We start from the raw sequence: 22875 nt of genomic DNA, 5'->3' as shown, positions 1-22875 counted from the left end.
GGCAGAAATGTGAAACAAGGGAGCTGTTTTGGCAATTGTAGTGCCTGGAGGAGCGCGTGAAAAGATGGCAATGCTTTCCTATTCCTCTGGTTCTTGGCTGGAACTCTGGCACTGGCAAGTGACCTTATTTTGTCATCTAACTTCTGTTTCAGAGCAGGAGCGCTGTCGTGTATGATCGTAGTTGCTCTGTAATATGATTCTGTTACTACAGGAAGAGAAAAAGAGTTTTTAAATCTCGAACCTCCTGAAGAGGGTCCTCTGTATAAGAGTCTGGTTAACTGGAAAGATTGTTGTTTACAGCTAACGTTACGTGAGCCACAGGTGGGGCTTCTCTGTCGGCAATGATCAGAGGACCAGTGCATCCACAGCAAGACCACCAGTCTCCTGACACCATCATCCTGGACATGCAGATAACTAACCTACGCCTTAGCTACTCCTTATGGACCTGCAGTGTGGCTGGTGTTCTGAGAGGAGAAGGGATGGGGCAAGGAGGAGAGGTGGTAGTGAGCAAGGAAGTGGGAGCAAGGAGGTGTGGGAAGGTTGAGGAAGGGTGGTTTCTTGTGAAAGGGAACTATGACCTTCCATAAACACACATTACTGGATTGAAACATCAGTGTGTGGGTGAAGAGAAACATGGCAGTGCCCAAGGGCTCAGCTTTAGGAGCACTGACCTTCCCTCCATCTGTATGAGGCAGTGTGATTTAATAATGTATAATGTGTATTCTCCAAAGGGGTATGAACCACTGGAGGATGTTGATGGGCTATATAACTCCTGCTCATCTGAAATGTGTGGAGTGTTAATACTGCTACAAGCAATGGCTTCAGGTTCATGTACAGGTCTGGCAACTACCTGTTGAGATTGCGGTGGCGGTGTGGTGTGAGGCCCTCCATTTAAAAGTTCAGGGGCTCTTGCCAGTTGTGCTGGTTCGAGCTCTGTTGCAAAGATTTCCTCCAGATCTTTAAAATCGTCTTCTGTAGATCTGGTCCGACAAATGTCTTCCAGCACCGCCAGTGCCACCACTGTGGGTGACAGTTGTGTAATCCAGGGCCCGGTAGCGCCCTCCAGTGTCAAGGGTAGAATGTTGTGAGGTGTGGAAATAGGTAGTCTTTCAAGCATATTGACCGCCAATGGATATGTAGGAATCCTGGAGTAGGATCTATGAACTGAAAATAAGAAAAACTTGTTAGGTCTGAGGGTGTCGATAAAAACTGCTTGAAAAGCACGCAATTACATCCCATCATGCCTGGGGCTCATTGCCTTTCTCTCAGCTGTGCATGGCTTCTTCTCACAGGGTCTGTATTTTTTTAAATTAAATGTGTTAAATTGCTTGGTGGGTGTTTTACATACACAATGGATGATTTCGCCCTGTTACACACCCATGCGCCCTGGTCAGTCGTCTCCTCTTTAAACTGAGCCTGTTTTTGCACTCAGGTGCGGTAGGGGTTTCTGTAAACAAATAAGTGATTAATTCATACAGGGTTAGACTTAATTAGTGGTAAATTTGTTACTGTAAAATGTGAAGACAATATATCCGGAGTTGCTTACCGCTGCGATCACCCATTATTTCTCCCGGCAGTAAGGAAAATCAGGATCCTGATCCTCTGTGCCGATGCACCACAGGGCCCTAACACAAAACTGTTTGACCTCCTGGAACATTGTGGTTAAACCATACTAATAAATAAAAATGGGTGGAGCCCTGCCACCTGTCTGGGGCATGTTGGTGCTTGAGTTTTACTTTTAAAATGCAATATTTTACAAAATCAAATATTTTAGCCAAAGGTCTGGTAGCCAAACCATCTGGATTGGGCAGCTCTCCGTCACCCTCAGATAGCCCTCACTCAGCCTGGAGGTGTGTTTGGGGTCCTTGCCCTGTTGAAAAATCAATGGTGGTCCAACTAAACACAAACCTGATGGGACGGCATTTCGCTGCAGGTTGCTGTGGTAGCCATGCTGGTTCAGTGTGCCTTCAATTTTGAATAAATCCCCAATAGTGTCACCGGCAAAACACCCCCACACCATCACACTTCCTCCTCCCTGCTTCACGGTGGGAACCACGCATGTAGAGACCATGCGTTCACCTTTTCTGCATCGTACAAAAAGACTGTGGGTGGAACCAAAGATCTCAAATTTGGACTCATCAGACCAAAGCACAGATGTCCACCGGTCCAGCGTCCATTCCTTGGGTTTCTTGGCCCGAACAAATCTCCTCTGCTTGTTACTTTTCCTTAGTAGTGGTTTCTTAGGCCTTTCTGGTCAAACAGCTGCTGATTGGCTCAGTCTCCTCTAAACGGTTGATGTAGAGATGTTTCTGCTACTGGAACTCCGTGTGGCATTTATCTGGGCTCTAATCTGAGATGCTGTTAACTTTTGATTTCTGAGGCTGGTGACACGATGATCTTCACCTCAGCAGCAGACGCTTGGCCATCCTTTCCTGGGGTGGCCTTCATGCGATCCAGTTTCGTTGTAGCGCTTGATGGTTTTTGCGACTCCACTCAGGGACACATTTAAAGTTTTTGCAGTTTTCTGACTGACCTTCAGTTCTTAAAGTAATGATGGACTCTCATTTCTCTTTACTTAGCTGATTGGTTCTTGCCATAATATGAATTCTAACAGTTTGGTACATAGCTGACAGCCCTTTTTGACAACTGCTTTCTGCACAGCACAACTGATGGTCCCAACCCCATAGAGAAGGCAAGAAAAGTGTAACACTCAGAATCTGGAGCCAGTTCCTGGCCCACCAGAGGCCAGGTCAGACTTCTCCTGCCTCTCTGGGGAAATCATGTTTCTCCTCTGTAGCTATAAATCAGTGGATCGCTCCTCCAACAGAGCTAATAACGCCTACAAACTTCCTGTTTCACTACATGTTGGCTACTGTCACAACAAACTTGTACACATATTTTGTGTGTGTTTTTGTATGTGTGTGCGTGTGGGGGGTGTCCTCACTCTCTCTGATGGGTGACCCTCAGCAGGATGATTTCATCCATCAACTCACACAATGAAGAGGGCTTGTAACCATGACGACCACATGACACAGAGACAATAATAGAGGGCTGTCATCATCAGAGGCCCCTCATCTTGGCGGCCGGCCGCCCGTCCGTGGCGACACATCATTTGTCAGATGTCAGAGCTTCACAGGAGGAAGCGGTCTGCCCAGCTTTAACAAGATGTCTCCCGCTGCTCTTGGCGACCACAGCGTCCTCGGAGAGAGACTTCATCTGGATGGAGGGACACTTGTGGGGGTGTGTCCAGTTCACTTACCTGGTCCAGAGTGTCTCCTGAGGGGGAGGAGGACCACTTACCTTCAACATACGGAAATGTTGAATAAATCCAGGACCCCAGAAGGTTTTTTGATCCTGAAAAAAAAAAGAACTTCACAAATCCAATTTAAGAACAGAGCCTCATTTTCATTTAAAACATTTCATTATGAATCTGTAATTTCCTGGCCCAAAAGAGTGACTCCCAGGAATAAAACTGAATCATATTTGTACTTCTTTGTGTAGATTTTTCTCACTCCCTGCTGCAGAACCACGGGCCTCTGGAGAACCACCACATCCATCTGTCTGCTGCTTCCTGGAGCTTCACTTGTTTTTGTTTCTTGACGTGTGGTCGTATTGCACGATGGTGAAAACCCGGATTGACAGAAAATGTGATTTCTCGTAAGTGGCGTAAACTGAACAAATGAAGATCAAAACGCTGTGATATCACATCACATCTCTAATAAATGCACAAGCTAATGAGAAGCTTTCCTCTCTGATTCTGCCACTGTGTCCTTCCCGGAGAGCCCGGGACAGAAGATGACACTGTAATAACTCCCACTTTCGTTTTAATTTCAAGCTATTGAGTCTTAAATGAGGTTAAGTCATGTGAAAAGCGCTGCAGCCATTACAATCACCATCCCCACATTCATCTCAGCCCTGGACAAAAGCCTAACAACGGCGGTAATGGTTTCATTTAGGGCTTCATGAGATGGGCTCTGCATCTACTGATGCCATCAGCCGAGGAACTGTATCATTCAGGCTGCAGTCGCTGTTTGCTTGGAGACACAACCAGATTGATCCATCTGATGGGGGGACAAACCTCAACACCTGCTCCCAGTTGCACGTACCCATGTATGACCCTTACCCTCTCACACCCTCCACAATCCCATCGGATGGCTACCTGCTTGGCTATCAAGTAATGGTAAGTATCATTTGTAATTCTTTTTGCCTGGCTTAGCTTAGCTCCAACGAATGGACAGACATCTCAAAAGTCATCATCCATCCATTTTCTTCCGCTTATCCTGTTAAGGGTCGTGGGGGGGGGGGGGTGGAGCCTATCCCAGCAGCCTTCAAGTGAGAGGCGAGGTTCACCCTGGAAAGGTCACCAGTCCATCACAGGGCCAACACATAGAGACAGACAACCATTCACACTCACAGTCACACCTACGGTCAATTTAGAGTATCAATCAGCCTCGTCCCCTCTTGATGTCTTTGGACTGTGGGAGGAAGCTGGAGTACCAGAGAGAACCCACACAGGAACAGGGAGAACATGGAGACTCACACAGAAAGACCCTGTGCCCGAGCAAAAGTCATCAATTACACTTTTATCCGCAATGGTCGTAATGGAAACACATTGGAAGAATAAACTACAAATCAAAGGGCCTACAACTGAGGAGAAGGTACCAACAGTGACAGAGGAGGCAAGTCGCTGTTGGTATCTTCCGGCGGTGTCGCTGGTGTGGTAGTGCTCCAGTCTGCCAGTGCCTGTAGCCGTACTTCCTGGATGTAAACGAGGTGTCGCGCATGATACCTGCTGGTGTTGACTGTATCATGTGTGTCTACCTGTAAGGTCAAAGGTCAGCCCTAACACAGGGAAATGGGTCACAGTCATCCATCCACATTCTGCTCATGATATTACTCAGCTGCTAAATAAAATCCTTTTGAAATATTTCATAATGAGAGACTGTTAAGTGCATTTGATTAAGAAAACATTAACAGTGATTTGCAGCAGAATTTTTCCAAAAGGTTGTTTAATTTTCTGGTTGTAAGGCCTGTTATTCTAAATGTGCTGTATTTGATGGGTAAAAGCAAATCTGTTTAGCTACACACACACACGCGCGCGCACACACACACGCGCACACACACACACACGCGCTCTATTATGTATTGATCAGGTATAAACAGAGATCATCAGCACGCTGGTAACAGAGACTCCTCCGGCCATGTAGTGGAAGCTCACAGCCCTGTTGGCCTGTCAGCTCAGTCCATTAGCCTCCAAGAACAGGTAACACAGCGCAGGGACTGAGGTCAATATGAGTTTCATGTCTGATATAATTGGATCATATTAGAAATAGTTATCCTGTTAAATCGTGATATTTCATTTCCATTAAACTGACCTTTGAGAAGCAGGAAATGCTCCAGCTCACTGATAGAGGCTCATTTTAAATGAACTCAGCTATCAGTCTGTAGTTGTGATTGATTATCAACTCATTCACAACCTTAAAATACCCAACTAATGATCTGACTGGAGCGTAGCACGTTAGCCCAGCACGACTAACCTGAGAGAAACAAGTCACGTGACAGCGTGAGGTGTTCAACATCAGTCCTGGGCTGATGCGGCGGACACTGCCCTCGCTATTGCTGCCAGAGTCACAATCATATCCGTTATTGTAATATCAGATTTTTTATGCTCAGGTTGTGTTCTTGTTACCTGAACTGAACCGATTTCACACAGGAGATCCGGAGGTGCCGATGGAGGCAATAATTCAGCTGTGGACTTCATGCTAAATGGGCTTATATTTCCATGAAGGTGTTCGCATTTAAAAATAGAATATTCCATCCATATTCCTGTTTACATGCTTTAAGGTTTCCCCCAATTAAGAAGGCACATGGTCAAATCTGATTAGTCAGGTCTGCCTACTACCAGACAAATGACCACAAGGAGTAACAGCAACTAGTAAAGTCAGACTTCAACTAGCTGAAACTGGGATGGATTGATCTGTTTACTGCAGTGGCTGTTGGGTTACAAACATGGCCGCCACCTAGGGTCCTTTTCGCAGTAATGAATTTCTTATTGTCGTGTCACGTCACGTTTGTACAGCTGGATTGTAGGACACCAAATGCACCAGGGTAGAGCTACACGGAGACCGTTAGCTTAGCCCGCTAACGCCACAGCAGCCTCTCAGGGAGGTCCAACAACACTTGGTCCATTTGTCCCTCTGATCCTCCCTCTCCTCCCTTCTCCCCCTTAATTCCGGTGTCCTCCAGCTAACTCAATAAAGCTAAAGCCAAGCGAGCCTCTGGCCAGTGAGCACTGACACCAGTGAAGGTGAAATCAGGAACACACTTGATCAGTGAGTCGAAAGTCAGAACACATGTCTGAACCTGACAGTCGGCTCCTTCTATTTCTACTACTACTACCTTGATCAGAGGGTTAGTAGGACATAGAGGCGTAAATGTGGAAGTACTGTCTCAGTGGTTCCACATTGCATTATTAGACACAAGCTACTCTTCACTTGGAGCGAGTACTACATGTGGACATCCTTGGTCAGAACCTTGTATACCAAAGACCGGATGCTGCAGAACAGATAGTACGCGTAAACCGATGGGTACTCACCTCCACTGCAGACCTGAACAGAATCAACAGCAACAGAATTTCAGTTAACCAGGAATCCTTTGTTCCTGTGCTGCTCATCCATCATGTAAAATGTGCTGAGCCTCCATTTCTCAGATGCAGGGTCTTCCCTCCGCTATCCTCGGGGAAATAAACTGACGATTACAGAGTCAGACTGAGGCAGTGAAGTAACCAGACACATCCGCACACCCATAAATAAGTAAGAGGGGCCATAAAGACTACAGCAGCACGGTGTGTTTGTGGTCTCCTCATCCCTGCCTGTTTGATATTCCCAGACGGTGTTGCTATTAGCCCTGCGTCATGCCTGTTATCCGTGTTACCTGCAGAGTATCGCTGGCTCCCTGGAGGATGACTTGATTTTTGACTCCACAGAAATCTGCTCTAATGACACGCCGTGACCACACGGCCAGGTAAACGACCATGGAATGGAGCCGTGAAGATTGTGGAACCGGAGGAGAGGACGCACGTCTCCTCTAGCTCCTTCACGTTCACCAAGTTGTTGGATCAGGCTGGATGGAGGCCACGCATTCCTCTTTGAGCTGGACGGAGGCGGAACCTGTCTCCTCACTTCCTGAAGGCTTCAGCAGCATTACAGTGGCCGTTATAACAATGATGGCGTTTCCCCTGTGGAGATTTTAATGAGTAAAAATGACCTCAAATCCACTTAAAAGTTTTTACTGTGCTTTGTGGCTGTTTCTGCCTTTTTCATAATAAGATCCACAAAGAATGAACTGCACCTGCTACCAAAATCATGATTTTTGCAGAATTAGAACATGCAATCTGCTAACACGCCCACAAACTGGCAGCTGAGCACTTTCTGTGCCTCTGATTGCAATAATCTGCGTGGCACATAAGTGGCTTTGTTCCAAGATCACAGTTGACACAACAATGGCAGAGACAGACAGAAAAAGACACCAACATTTTTAGACGAAGAACTCAGAGTCTTCACTGACATGACACACATCAAGACTCCTGTCGAGAACACTCACCGGGACAGACGAATCCGACATGGGGAGTCTGTGTGTGCACATGTTCTCCTTCTGAGTGCAGGCCCGAGCTTCCTTCCCAATGATTGAAATGCAGAGAAAGGAAAGATAAACACTGAGAAAAATGCCTGTTTATCATGATTAATTCACTCTTTGTTCTCCAGTGCTACCAAAGATGCTTGATATGCTGATTTATTGTGTGAATGAAGGACTCCTGATCTCCGGTGTAAGGTAGACTAGAACACAGTCGGTTCGTTTGGGTTTTCGTGACACAACTGACGTGTGTTAGCTACATGGAGGAGGTTGTGTGGGGCCGCCGTAGGCTTAATTAGAGATTTACTACACAGGTCCCTCTGGCGTAGAGTAGCACCGCTGGCCCGGGACGGCTTGCCTCGGGCACTAAACATGCTGAAACCAGTCACACCCAATGAGTCCTTTAAATCACTGAACAGATACTCCAATAATCTGGCCTCATCACGCAGTATGATCCACGTCTTTTTTATCCGGTCGAATGCTTGGTGAAAACTAACCCTGGTTCTTGCTGCCGTGAAAAAGCATGAGCGAGTACAACCAGGTGGTTCATTAGTTAGAACCAATCTGCTGGATCGCGGTCTTCTTTTTATTTTGTCTCCAGTCAAATTGTTTGTGGATCACTGATCACACTGATCATACTGGACATGACCTTCAGAGGCCTTCGTGACCTCTCAGGGAATCTGTTCCTCAGCCAGATGAGTTCAAGCTCATCTGCCTCGGTGTAAATCAGTGGATGAGTGCCGCCGCTAACCCTAACCCTAACCCGTCGGTACCTTGTTCCTCAGCTCTGGTTAAGTGTGTGAAGCAAACATGTGACAGAGGTTATTGAGTTACACTACACCCTTTGACCACAGGACAGTGTGCTAAGGAGAGCCAGGTGATGTCATGTGACCTCTATGAACCCTCTCTCCTGGAGTTCGATGGCCCTGTGTATCCAGGGTCCTGAACCCCCCTCAGGATGAAATGTTGACTGTGTTTTACTGCCATCACATAAAGATGTGGGCAGGAGAGGAGGAGGAGGAGGAGGAGGTGGCTTGGCTGCCGTCATCGTCCCACAGAGTCTCCCCCATTGAATCAGACAGATTACTGGACTCCGGTCATGAGGTGTTAAGAGAAGGCCAGGAAATGCAGGTATGAGGACTTGCTGCCCCCCCAGCTAGGGCGGGAGTCACGGATCACGCCTGTGGGCCATTAGCGCTCTGGCTGGCAGGTTGTTATTTGGCTGTAGCTGCTTGTTGACAGCAGCAAGCACTGATTAGCAGAGCAGGTGCTCCTCCACTCTGGGCTGGCTCGGGGCCATGGGGGCCCCACGTGTGCGCCGGGCTCAGCAGATGTCTCCGGTGCCTCGTCCCCAGCTGCCGCTGCCGTACACACTCTTCATGGACTCAGATTATTTTCTTGTTAATCTCTTCTAGATGGGTTTCAGCGCAGTTTAAACCCAATAACACATTACTGGGAAGGAGTCGCTGCTACCAGCAGCTTGAGCCAAGAGAGGAGGCCACATACTGCAGTACAGGATACTATCACAGTACTGAGATGTACCTCCAGGTGAGATACACTTACAAATAAACCCAACAGGGGACTCTGTGATACAAACAATAGAACCTCTGACTCCCCTCCCTGAGTCCACTTTAGAACCTCAGACCCCCCTCTTTAGAACATCAAACCCCCTCATTAGAACCTCAGATCCCCCTATTAAAACCTCTTTTCCCCTCATTAGATCCTCAGACCACATCAAAGGATCAGACCCCCTCATCAATCCACGTCAGAACCTCAGACCCCTCATTAGAACCCCTTTAACCCCCATTGGTACCTAAGACACCCTCATTTAGCCCACAGAGGTTCGGACGCCCTAGTTCAGTCCGCATTAGAACCTCAGCCCCTCTCGTTAGAAACCTCTGAACCTCTCATTAGAACCTCAGCCCCCATTAGAACCTCTCACTCCTTATAGATCCTCTAACCCTAATTGGAACTTCAGACCCCCTCATTAGAACCTCAGCCCCCACATTAGAACCTTTCATCAGAACCTCTGACTCCTTATAGATCCTCTAACCCTAATTGGAACTCCAGACACCCTCATTAGAACCTCAGCCCCCCCATTAGAACCTCTCACTCCTTATAGATCCTCTAACCCTAATTAGAACTTCAGACCCTTCCATTAGAACCTCTCATTAGAACCTCTGACTCCCTCATAGATCCTCTAACCCTAATTGGAACTTCAGACCCCTCATTAGAACCTCAGCCCCCCCATTAGAACCTCTCATTAGAACCTCTGACTCCCTCATAGATCCTCTAACCCTAATTAGAACTTCAGACCCCTCATTAGAACCTCAGTACCACTCATTCAGTCCACATCAGCTGCATATACCCCTTCATTCAGTTTACATCACAACCTCATCACCCCTTCTTTCAGTCCACATTAGAACTTCATTCCCTCTCCATTCAGTCCATGTCAGAACCTTAGACCTCCTCATGAGAACCTCAGACAAATTCATTAGAACCTCAGACCTCCTCATTATTATCTCAGACCCCCCTTGTTCGAACCCCTAATCTCAGACCCCCCTTGTTCGAACCCCTGACCCCTCATTCAGTAGAGGGTCAACAGAGACATGATAACACATAATTATCTTATCATGTTCATTCTCTAATCATGTTGAGTTCTCATCAGTGAAACGATGGTGAAGTTTAATAATTCATCAATTTGTTGTGGATCCCCTGAACCCACCTCTGAACCCACCTCAAGGACCCCCGGTGGTCCCCGGACCCCAGGACTTGACGATGTGAGGAGAAAGTGACTCATCTGAGTCAGCAACAGTTCGATGTCGGTGGGATTATTAGGCTCCAAGTTTGGTATGAGGTTCTGCTGTGGTTCTAACAGGGTCTCCAGGTCCAGACCCATGTGGAGGAAGTGAGCTAGAGTATTTCTACATCCTCTTACTGCACAATCAATGTATAAATACATCAAATTAAAATCTCCGCAGGATGAATTTGTTGCTCGGGAGCCAGATGTGGGTACTACAAAGATGGAGTAAAACAAGTACTTGTATGTCTGTTAAATGTTTCAGAGTAACAAGGTTCTCTCAGTAGATCTCCTCCTCCGCCTCTCTGATCATTATTGATAACTATCAAACATCAATAAATCATCTCACCAAGTGGGATTCATCGTATGTTACGTTGCTAAAGGAGCTGAACATGAAAATTTAGGATATGATTTTTCATTCCTTTTTTTTTTTACTCTTGAATATGAAGTATTTGTACTTCATTAGTGTTTGTCCTGTGCATCTTCAGTGTCAGCCTACATCTGTCTACACACGGCATAGTGAATGAGCACATAACAGTTATTGCGATTATAAAGTGTCCATCCGTCGATCCTCCTCCGCTTATCCAGGGTCAGGTCGCCGGGGCAGCAGCCTAAGCAGAGAGACATCACTTCCCTCTCCCTAGCTACTTCCTCCAGCTCCTCACGAGGGATCCCGAGGCGTTCCCAGGCCAGCTGAGAGACATGGTCTCTCCAACGTGTCCTGGGTCTCCCCCGAAGCCTCCTACCGATTGGACATGCCCTGAACACGTCCCCAGGGACGTCTGGGAGGCGTCCTGACCAGATGCCTGAACCACCTCATCTGACTCCTCTTGATTTAAAGGAGCAGCGGCTCTACTCTGAACTCCTCCCAGATGATGGAGCTTCTCTCCCTGTCTCTAGGGGAAAGTGTTATAAAGAGCTTCTTCCCTAAAATGTCATCACATAAGTGTCTGTAACCATCCCTGCGTCCTGTAGCTGATGTGATGATGTCATCACCACAGCCTTCCTGGGACATCAGGATCCAGCCAGCAATGTCCCTTCTACCCTTGATGGGTCTGAGGAGATGTGTAAGAACTTGTGGTTGCCTGCCCCCTGCAGGCCAGAGCAGAAACAGACCAGAGCAGCATCTGACTGAGCTCCTGCAGAGGTCGTGGAATGGTCCTTGGGGCAGGATGGCCCTTTCTTGTCCAACGGGCAGCCCCATTGTCGCCAGGACCAAGAGGGGAGCCAGCACACACACACACACACACACACACACACACACACACACACACACACACACACACACACACACACACACACTGTGGTTGCCCAACACTCTGATGTTCTAATGGTAAACACAGCAACACCTCAAGTACACCACAGTACCCTTTCGTTGATGTTTCTAACAATGGTTGTAGCCTGTGTGTGTGTCCTCCTGTCGCTTACTGTTGTGTGTTGTTTGTGGGCTTGTGTTCTGCCGCTGTCTTCATATGTAAATGTTAGAACTTTTTGCCAGCTTGCTCTCATTGGTTCCTTCTCAGAGATCTTCCTTAATGAAGCTCATCCTTTAAAATAAATAAATGACATTTTTAATGTATGTAGATGAATGAATACAGTAATTTATGTTAATTAAATGAATTGAGCTGCAGGAACGAGATGTGGAAGCAAGGTCAGAGGTGTTGGAGCGTGGGAGCGTGGGCTGCGTCGCTTGACTTCGTTATTTTAGCATCTGCATAAATGTCCAACTGCAATATCAGCTCATCAGCCATCACTCAGCCATCAGTCAGCCAGCAGTAAACTGGACTTTTGACTGTCTCCTGTTTTGTTTTGAAGGATCTGATTGTCTCCCAGCTGATCCAAAATGCTGCTGCCCGCGTGTTGACGAGAACTAGTAGAAGAGACCATGTCTCTCCTGTACTAGCTTCTCTGCATGGCTCCCTGTCAAATTCAGAATAGAATTCAAAATTCTCCTTCTAACATACAAAGTGCTCCCCTCCTGTGGAACCGTCTCCCAGTTTCAGTCCAGGATGCTGGCACCCTCTCGACCTTTAAGAACAGACTTAAGACCTTCCTTTTTGATCAGGCTTATAGTTGGGCTGCTTAGGCTGGCCCTTAGATATGCTGCTATAGGCTTAGACTGCTGGGGATCTCCCATGGTGCACTGGGCTTCTCTCTCCTCCTCTCTGTCCTCCTATATTTGTCATATATAAATCATACTCATATGTGTTACTAACTCTTCTTCTTCTCCCCTCATCCCAGATCCTGGTGCTGCTGGAGGAGGCTACAGACCTGAAGAGGCTCAAGCTGCCACCCGTAGCTCCACCTGCTCATGTCCCCGTCTGTCCATCAGTCTCTTTCCTTTCTCTCTGTCCTTCTCTTTCCTTCTGTCTCTCTCGATGAGGCTTTTACAGTTTAATAATGTCTTGTGACCAAAGTTTTTCAGTGAAATTAAACGAGATTACATGTAAAATAAGCAACCACCAAATGTAAATTGTACAGCAAAAATGGCTGTAAATAATGGCATGGTCATGTTAATTTGGCTGAAAAGGGATGTTGAATTTACCAATTCAGTGCGTCAATTTTACAATGTTATTTTGTAAATGATAACAGTTTTAAGTTGTAAAATTTACAGTTTGTTCTGTAATATGGTTTACATTCCGCAGTATTTTTTTACAGAATTTTTCTGGCAACCACAGCTGCCAGTTTTTTTCCGTAAAAACAACATTTTTTTTTACAGTGTACCTGTAAAGTGTCATGAGATAATTTTTGTTGGGATTTGGCGCCATAGAAATATAACTTCACTTGTCTCTTCCGTATTGCTCTCTAGGAGTACAATTACTTCATGTGTGGACAGTTTGTCTTTCCTAGTGCTGCTGAGGGTTTTTGCTGACCTTGGGGGATGACAGGGAATGGTTAAGAGCTACGAGCTGCTGCTCTCATGTATGTGTGTGTATGTAACTTTCTTCTATGTCATCATGTGTTCTCACACATGTTCTGACCATTCGTCATGGAACTGTGTGTTACAGCTGTCTTCACCTGTCTTGACTCACCTGGCAGATGAATGCCTGAGGCCTCTCGCATCCGACCATCATCTTTATCAGGAGCTGATGTAGATGAGATCCGATGCAGGTTGCTGATCGGTGCAATCGATCAGGTTAGCGAGGCTCTGTCTTGGATGTCAGCTCATGACTTTCGCCTCCACAGAGAAACACGTCACGCCTCTGCAAGGTCACGTGCAAGCACAGCACAAACCACTGACGACAAAGCCTGTGCATTCATACACACTAAATGGTGTGTAATTTGGACCCTCCCCCCTCTCCCCCATCGACTGCGTGTAGGTCATGCTGCAAAGATGCCATTAATCTTCTTTTTAATTATGGATCTAATGCTGTTGGATAAAGCTGGATTAGATGCACACATTGATTATCTTTTTTCTTGCTGTATGTATCTGCTGACAGTGTGTGTGCTTGTATATTTATGGGGTGGGGGTGTCACTGAGAGCCTACTGGGAGGTCAGACATCTTGCTGACTGATTTTATAATTCCAGGGGGCAGCAGCACCTACAGAGTTGTTGTTCCACAAGTCTTGTGGTACACATTGTGGTATGTTTAGTAACAATGAAGTATTCCGGAAAGAATACAGACATGAACGTAAATACTTAAATAGTAGTTAAATCAATAAAGGTTCGTGTTAAACACACCCACCTCCATTCATCCATCCATTTTCTTCTGCTTATTCCTGTTTAGGGTCGCAGGGGGGCTGGAGCCTATCCCAGCATCTACGGGCGAGAGGCGGGGTTCACCCTGGACAGGTCACCAGTCCATCACAGGGCCAACACATAGAGACAGACAATCATTCACACTCACAGTCACACCTACAGTCAATTTAGAGTATCAATCAGCCTCGTCCCCTCTTGATGTCTTTGGACTGTGGGAGGAAGCTGGAGTACCAGAGAGAACCCACACAGGAACAGGGAGAACATGCAGACTCATGGGTTCGGGCACGGGATATTTCTGTGTAGACTATTCTGTGTTGTTCTTCCGAACCCGGAACCTTCTTGCTTGAGAAGACAGTGCTAACCACGGCACCACCATGCCGCCTGGTCAGCAGGTGTCTACACCAATCTATTCAACAGGTTACCAGGTGCCCTGCGATGGACTGGCGACCCTTCCAGGGTGTACCCCGCCTCTCGCCCTATGTCAGGTGGGATAGGCTCCAGCCAAGTTGCTATTACCATTGTTTGTATGAAACATTGGAAAAACCAAGTGTAGAAAAAATGATTGGCAACTTTTTCACGATCCCCGCCCCGTGACCCCGGTTGCTTCCAGAACTAAAACGTGGATGTATCGAGCTAACGCAGCTGAGTCGGAGTTTGGTGAGTAAGAGTTTTGATTTTTTTTTATGAAGCATGCATGTTTCAAACTCATACTCACCTGCAGTTAAGAGTAGCTCTCGTGGTTACTGAATTGTGCGCGCATGGGAGGTTCAATGCGCGTTGAGCGTAATACATGCTCGTGGTGGACTTTTGGCGTAAATTTGACGCCATACTCCCCCTCCTCTGCCTGGTCCTTGTCTGTGGCTGGGACAAGGGTTTTCCAGCAGTGTACATCCAGAGGCTAATGAATAGCAATCTGGCCTTGCCCCCCACCCATTGCTTTGTGAGTGTGTTGTGCATAATACATCACAGCAGCAGGACAGAGGTAATTACACTAATCAGAGGAGAGCAGCATCAATCTCAGGTGAACCACGGGGAGTAAATGAAGCAGCCAGGAGCAGCAGAAGAAGATGAGACTCTGCATGAGAAAGAGAAACAGAAGGAGGAGGAGAGGTGCAGAGTTGAGCTCCAGAGTCCAAAATCCAAGGTTCCATCTGAGAACACTGCCACCTGCATAATTAATCTCGGAGAGAAATGATTATTTCTTTGTCCTCCTCCCTTTTCTCTCTCCATTCCTTCGTTCTCACATCACCCCCAAAGAGTCTTCATTCATTATTAAATCTAAAGTAATTCTGTCGTTGTGTTTCTTCTCTTACCTAACCAGAGCTACCCTGAGAGCTGACCCCCCCAATTAAGAATTTAAACACTTAATGCAATAGTTATCAAGCAGTTAGCCAGTGAAAGGGGAGGGGGGTACCAGACCGGCTACTACCAACGCTCAACAGCAGCAGGTCACTTGCCTCCTCCTCTTCCTCTCTGAGGCTCCTCCCACCCACTCACCTGGCCCCTGCCTTCACACTATAGTAGATTCATGGGAGGAAAGCAGGGGGTGGAACCTTGCTGGTGTGTGTGTGTGTGTGTGTGTGTGTGTGTGTGTGCATGCCCGCTTTCCTCTTCAGCCTGAGGACACAAAGCTCTCCACTTGAACAAATTTGCTGATGAAGCACCTGTGAAGTTAGACTGCTCATGCCCCCCCACACCTCCCAAACACACACACACACACACACACACACACACACACACACACACACACGCACGCACACACACACACACACACACTTCCTCTCCAGCAGCTCTACATCCTACCATGACTACCGACAAAGCTGTCTTCAAATAGTCTGTCAGTGGCAGCCCTGTGGCAATATAGCTCATGTCCTGGGGGGATGGGGGGGTGGGGGAGTGGGGGTCAGCCAGACCTAGTGAGTCTAGAAAAGCTGGTTCCTTCAACTTTGTTCCCCACGGCTGCTCACCGTAGTTTACTGTTTGGGAGGCAGAGGGAGGTGTCCCCTGAAACAGAGATTAGGAGCCAGGCCGCATCACAGGAAGCGCATCGCATCCAACCTTTTCAGCTGCAGTCCCCAGAGCTGAAGTCTGCCTTCTCCACTTTGGTGAGGAGGGAGGAGGTAACAGAGGGAAGTGAGGGAGGGGAAATAAAGAAATGAAGAGAGGGGGAAGAAGAAGAGGTGGGAAATGGTGAGAGAGCAGGAAAAAGAGATGAGAGAAAATGGGATAGACTAAGTGTCAGATATCCTAAATGTATCAGAAGTTGACTGGATGATGAGAACACTGGTAACCAGCAGTAGTGATGCAGGAGACTCGCTCCACTGGTAGGTGGCACCGAATCTCCCCTCCCTCCCCTCCCTCAGACTCACACAAGCTGCTGGTTATCTGTCTGCAGTCTCACTGGAGCTGGACCATAGGTGCCGCAAGTGCACAGGTGATAATGGACCACAGGTGCCGCTGGTCTGCAGGTGCTGCTGTAACACAGGTGCCGCTGGTCTCCAGGTGCTGTTGGACCACAAGTGCCACGTGCCACTGGTCTGCAGATGCTGCTGCACCATAGGTGCCACTAATGCACAGGTGCTGCTGGTTTGCAGATGCTGTTGGACCACAGGTGCCACTGCTCTGCAGGTGCTGCTGCACCACAGGTGCCGTGGGTCTGCTGGTGCTGTTGGACTACCAGTGCAGCTGGTCAGCAGTAGCTGCTGGAACACAGGCGCTGCTAATGTGCGGGTGCTGCTGGATGACCAGTGCCACTGGTCTGCAGGTGCTGCTGGACAACAGGTGCCACTGGTCCACAGGTGCCGCTGGACCACAGGTGCTGCTGGTCCACAGATGCCACTAATGCGCAGGTGTTGCTTGCCGAACCTGTACAAGGACATGACAGTGTTCGTTTTCACCACAGGTGATATCAGCTTTTTGCAGGTGATGCAGTTGCCTGAGTCAAGAGAGCATAGAATATTAAAGCGCCACCTCCAGGTGACAGGAAGTAAAGCCAAACTTTCAGTGAGTCATTTCCTGTGTGCTGACACTTACTAACAGAGAAATATAGACACTCAGTGTGTCAACACTAACAATGAGAAAATGGTTCAGAACTAGCATGCACAAGTATTAGCCCAGGTAATACCACAGTTCATTAGCAGTATGCTACTCTACATATAAGCATTCAACGGGAGCGACTTTTGGTTTGGCGACTAGTATTTCTAGTATATTTCTAGTATTTCTAGCACCTGAGGAGAAACATTTGCTCTTAAGTTTCTGAATTCAGGTGTCATCTCGGTTCTGACGTTGATTGGTAGCTGTGTAATTGTAGGTGTGGCCCAGGTGCCTCTGGAGGGTGTGCTGGGCAGGTGACAGGTGTATTCCTGGTGCTGTGGTTAAAGTGATAGTAAATGTAACGAGAACATGATACCTACACACTGATGTCAGGGGCTGTTTACCGTTTTGGGACCTGAATGAACCAATTCACCCAGGGCAAACACGTCCGTTGTGGGTCAGCACCATAGACACAACACGCATGTGGAAAATCACACATGGTGTTAAAAATGGTCATAGAAGACCTCATAGTGTTCCAGGCAATGATACGTTAAATGTCTGCATCTGTGATTAGAATTCCTCTAAATCAAGACAATAACTCTTTTAGCTTTGATGATGTCACTGACTTAGTCGAGGAGCTGGTCAACACGATCCACAGCAAGAGGTTCTAAGCAACATACGTGCGTGTGCTGCCTGTAATGAACAGAACTAAGAGGTGGGGTTAAATACGCTGATTAGCAGCTTACACACAGAGGTACTGACTGTGTTTATCTGGGATAGTGGATGACACACTAATCAGAGAGGCGCTGTCAGGGAGGCTGAGGTGGCATCACCTGGGAGGAGAGTGTGCACATGTGGCGTGAATGACACGTCAATCAAAGACTGGCATGCATGTTTTTCCCGGTCTGATGGATGCAAAGGATGCACAGTTGAGGGAACAATCTTTCCCGTTTGATACGTATGGTAATTAATAACTCATCAGATCATGTAGTTCAGTTCTAATCATCCTTCCTTCCATTTTCTACACCAGCTCAACTTTTTGTCACCTTATCTTAAAGATATAAGGGTTTTTTTCTTTTCTTCAGACAAAGTAGTAGGATGATGTTAACTCTGACATGTTTCAGCTGTCAACCCGCAGCCTTCCTCAGAAACGTCATTTGGCACTTTGCTCATGTGTCATCAGCTATTTCTCAGAGGCGTGGTCATCCCAGCAAATCTGTCAAATCTGCTGGGATGACCACGCCCCCAGGAACGCCTCCGGAATGACAGGACACTGGTTATGTCTTCAACTGTGAGGTTTGTGCGTTTTTTTTCCACACCCCTACAGTTTGTTGCAAAATTCCACATACTTGAAATTCAAAACCAAAATTTACTGACAAAAAGAAGGTTTTGCAATGGGAGAGCCGCTATCGGCAAAAATAAATGTTTTTTTTTTTTTCCCACGAAAGACCTGGAGGAGACAGCCAGTCGCACAGCACCACACACTGCAGACCCACTCTCTGGAAGAGATATGTGGATGACGCACACAGGAACTCAAAGACCACCTGAACAACATTGACAGCACCGGAAACATCAGATCAACACATGAAGAGGAAACAAACAGGACAATAGTATTTCAAGACATGAAAATCAACCTCACAGACGACGGCAGCATCAAAATCCCACTATAGAGGAACCCCCCACATATGGACCAATACATCCTCTGGACATCAGGAGGTAGAGAAATCTTAGGTGAGAGGTGTCTCTGTGTCTGTGTTTTTATGCGTGTGTGCATGTGTGTTTGAGCGGTGGCCATTTTTGTGTGTGCCGTTGCCATGGTGATGCTGACTCACTAGCAGCAAGTCACTGATTGATGTTATGTGGGCTCCGGGGTCACCGAATTCTGTTTTGTGAGCTGCAACAGCTTGGGAACCCCTGGTTTTGAGCATCAACCCTCCATCTAAATGAACATTTGCTCTCCATTACTTCTCTCACTAGTAATCAGGGCTCACTGCTTCCAGGTAGACCTCTCTGGATTTCCCACTCGATGGCGCTTCTTTATGCAGTGACATTCCTGCGCTGCCTGGCGGGAGCAGACTGAGCCCACTCCGCTTCCAGTTGGCCAACTTGAATACTTTAACCCTGCTTCCCAAATGTTTTCAGACCAAATGGCTCAAATTCTAATTGGGAAATGTTTCGTGTGACGCTCAAGCAATGAACCCACTGAGTTACAGCCAAAACAACAGGGTCGCCTACAGCCCTTAGGTTCTAAAGTAGCCTCAGACAACTTTGTTCTGGTAGATTTGTCATGAATCCTCCTCAGTCAGCAAACTTACGCACTTCACATTCATTGTCCTAAAGAATCCTAAAGCCAACAAGTCTGTAAGTTGTACTTTAAAGTCAGCACATATTAAGTCCTCTCTCCAAGCGTCCTCAACCTTGAAGTAGTTAATGGACCTGTGCTCCACCTGCACCAACAGGTGCTCCATTATGTTACGGAGGTTGGTCTGGTGGCACCGTAGTGGTGCTCCGTAGCATCAGTTTGCTCCATAGACCAAGAAGAGGCTGGTCTTTGGTCAATGGAGTTATGAGGGACATGATATTGAAAGATCCAGACAAGAGGGGGCGCAGTGTTGATGCCGGAGGACCTAGAGACATGGACCTGCTCCACCTCCTCCAATGCCTGCTTCTACACCTCCCTCAGACCTGCTCCACCTCCTCCCAGGCCTGCTTCATTCCTGCTGCTCCTGTATATAAGCACAAGACCTACTTGTTCCTTCACTTGGAGCATGGGGAGGTCCCGTAGTCCAGATGAGGAGCGCTTTTATCTCCTGAGCTGAAATGTTAGCACCATTGATGCAGTAACACTCCAAGTCCTGGAGCAACCTGGGCTTTAAAGGGAATAACACATGGCACTCTGATTGGGTTGAGTGATGTCACACCTGAAACACACCTGTGAATAATCAAGGGACTACTGACGTCACCTTTGCATCTCTGATTACTCGCCTCTAAATACAAGGATGAAGCTGACCATGCCCCGAACACACGGCGCACACATGGGGCTGTCCACCAACCGTCTGAAGCCCTAGATCACTAGAATAGGGAAGAGTCAACACACAAGCTTCATTTCAATTCCACTGGTCTTCTGAGAGTAACCCTCCTTTAGTGGATGCTTCTTTGAAGAACCCGTTTGCTATCTGCCAAGCCATAAAACCCCTCTGCATCCTAGTGAGGGCAGAGGTGTCCTTTCTGTGGAGAAATTTCTCTGTACCTTTTACTTCCACGACCACCTGTTAGTACTTCTTGTCAGTTTGATAATTCTTTGCTCACCCAGAAGGCTCGCTGGTGCACTGTATTATTGTATGGCATTCTGGGAATGTTGTCAGTACTGTACACATTCTGCAGCCCCCGTTGGCCTGATTCAGTGTGTTTACCACTAAGTGGGAGAAAATGGAGGCCACAAAAGTAGCATTTACTGGCCATCCATTGATATTAACAGCACTTTAGTCGGCAGCTAGTATTTATGGTTGCTCTCGCTTAACCTGCTGGAAACTAAAACAAGCAATGTATAATTCACACACACACACACACACACACACACACACACACACACACACACACACACACACTCATCTGTGTACATGGCATTGCTTTGTTGTTGTAATCATAGTTTTTCCCAGAGATGTCAAGCAACACTGATTGTTTACTCGCTGTAAGAGGAGGTCCAACTTCCTGTTCTGTCTAGATGAGGTCATTCTGACTGTGATCTCGGTCTGGGCAGTGCCCTGAATCTCAGTTCATCTGTCAGATGTATCTATTAGAAAGCCACTGTCGTTGTTCTGCGAGTGCGTTCTTGGGTTGTGTTTATTGCTGTGTGGCTCTTTGAGTCAGGGTTGTAAATGTTGGTACCGTCCAGAATTTTGGCTGTCATCTCAGTCCACGGGGCCTGAGTTGTCATCTCAGATTCTAAACGCCCAGATCCCAGACTTCAAACATAACTCCACACTTCCTCAAGACCCCAGCAACGAACACGCTGAGCTACACATGGTACGGACACACAGGAACGGTCAAGGTGATTCAGAACAACCCCTTAACGGTACTACTGCTGTCTGCCTAAGCAGCATGATGAAGGTTTTTGTTGATTGAGGTCCATCTCTGATATGAGCCGAACTACACAGGAGAGCTTAGTTCACTGACATCAATAAATGGAAAAGACCAGTGATGTGTTGTGATGACTGTTTCTGTGTTATAAATGAATTGTAAGGTCATCTTTGAATCCTAACTGACATTTAAACATGAACGGAAGAGGGGACAACAGCCGCCGCGGCGTTGTTCGCCGTGGTTTCGAGGTCCAACATCCTGAGGGTCGCGGAGATTCGGTGTGGCTGAACACTGACTTACAACGCTGGCTGAATGGGCTGAGTAATCTAGGAATGTGGTTATTTCAAGTCGATGAGATGTTTGAGGTCAGGCAGCAAGTGGTGTCGGCATCACTGAAGATAGCTGTGTTGGCAACGGTGACCGTGACACTGACATGCATCGGCTGGAAGATGCTGTTCAAACTCATTTTATGACAGAGGAAGACCCCCTTCGCTTGAGGATCTAGACTGAGTTCTGACTAGGGTCGTGTAGATACCGATTGAGTCTGTTGATCTGGAGTGCGCCTCTGATTAAGACTGAAGTGATGATGAGGAGGATAGGTGATAAGCAGGTACTCTATTTTCTGTACAATCAGCAAGTTATCTGTATCTGTCACTGGAGGGGGTGTGGCCTAACAGGGAAGTGTATTTGTTGAATTGGTTTCAAGAAATTAACCAGGATTGATTAAAAGGTTGCTACATTTATCAACATCCATGCATCATTTTTTCATACTGCTTATCCATGGGGTTGGGGGTTCACCCACCCTGGATGGGTCACCAGTCTGTCACAGGTCCCTCAGGAGCAATGAGCAATGAGGGGCTAAGTATCTTGCTCAAGGATACTTGGACATGGTCACTGGGGTAAGTGAGGATTGAACCAGTGACCCTTTGGTTGCTAGATGGCCACTCTACCCCTGAGCCATGCCGCCATGTGTAGCTCAGCATGTTCATTGCTGGGCCCCTGCTAGATTTATTATTTATTATTTTATTATTTTCCTGTTAAGGGTCACGGGGGGGGGGGGGGCTGGAGCCTATCCCAGCAGCCTTCAGGTAAGAGGCGGGGTTCACCCTGGACAGGTCACCAGTCCCTGACAAGACCAACACATAGAGACAGACAACCATTCACTCTCACAGTCACACCTACAGTCAATTTAGAGTATCAATCAGCCTCGTCCCCTCTTGATGTCTTTGGACTGTGGGAGGAAGCTGGCGTACCAGAGAGAACCCACACAGGAACAGGGAGAACATGCAGACTCACACAGAAAGATCCTGTGCTGGAGCCGGGACTCAAACCTGGAACCTTCTTGCTGTGAGGCAACAGTGCTGACCACAGCACCATGAGTGTTTCAGCTCGAGTAAATACAAACTTCTTCTGGGTCAGACCAGCACAGAGAGAAAGGAAATGGGAGAAGGTGGGCAAGGCTTCAACCCATTGTGTCACATTACCCAAGAAGAAGTATAGGAATTAACAGGTAGGAATAGCTGTAACTCAAGAGACCCACTTAACACAAGTGGAACGCACACACACTAAACTTCATTTTCATGTTTTTGAGTATTTATTTAATGATTGAAAGAGGAATATTCAAAGATGG

Source organism: Aulostomus chinensis, chromosome 1, assembly GCF_037954235.1.
Source record: "Aulostomus chinensis isolate RoL2024-O1b breed Wild chromosome 1, RoL_Achi_v1.0, whole genome shotgun sequence".
NCBI lineage: Eukaryota > Metazoa > Chordata > Actinopteri > Syngnathiformes > Aulostomidae > Aulostomus > Aulostomus chinensis.
Note: the sequence above shows the minus strand (reverse complement) of the source record.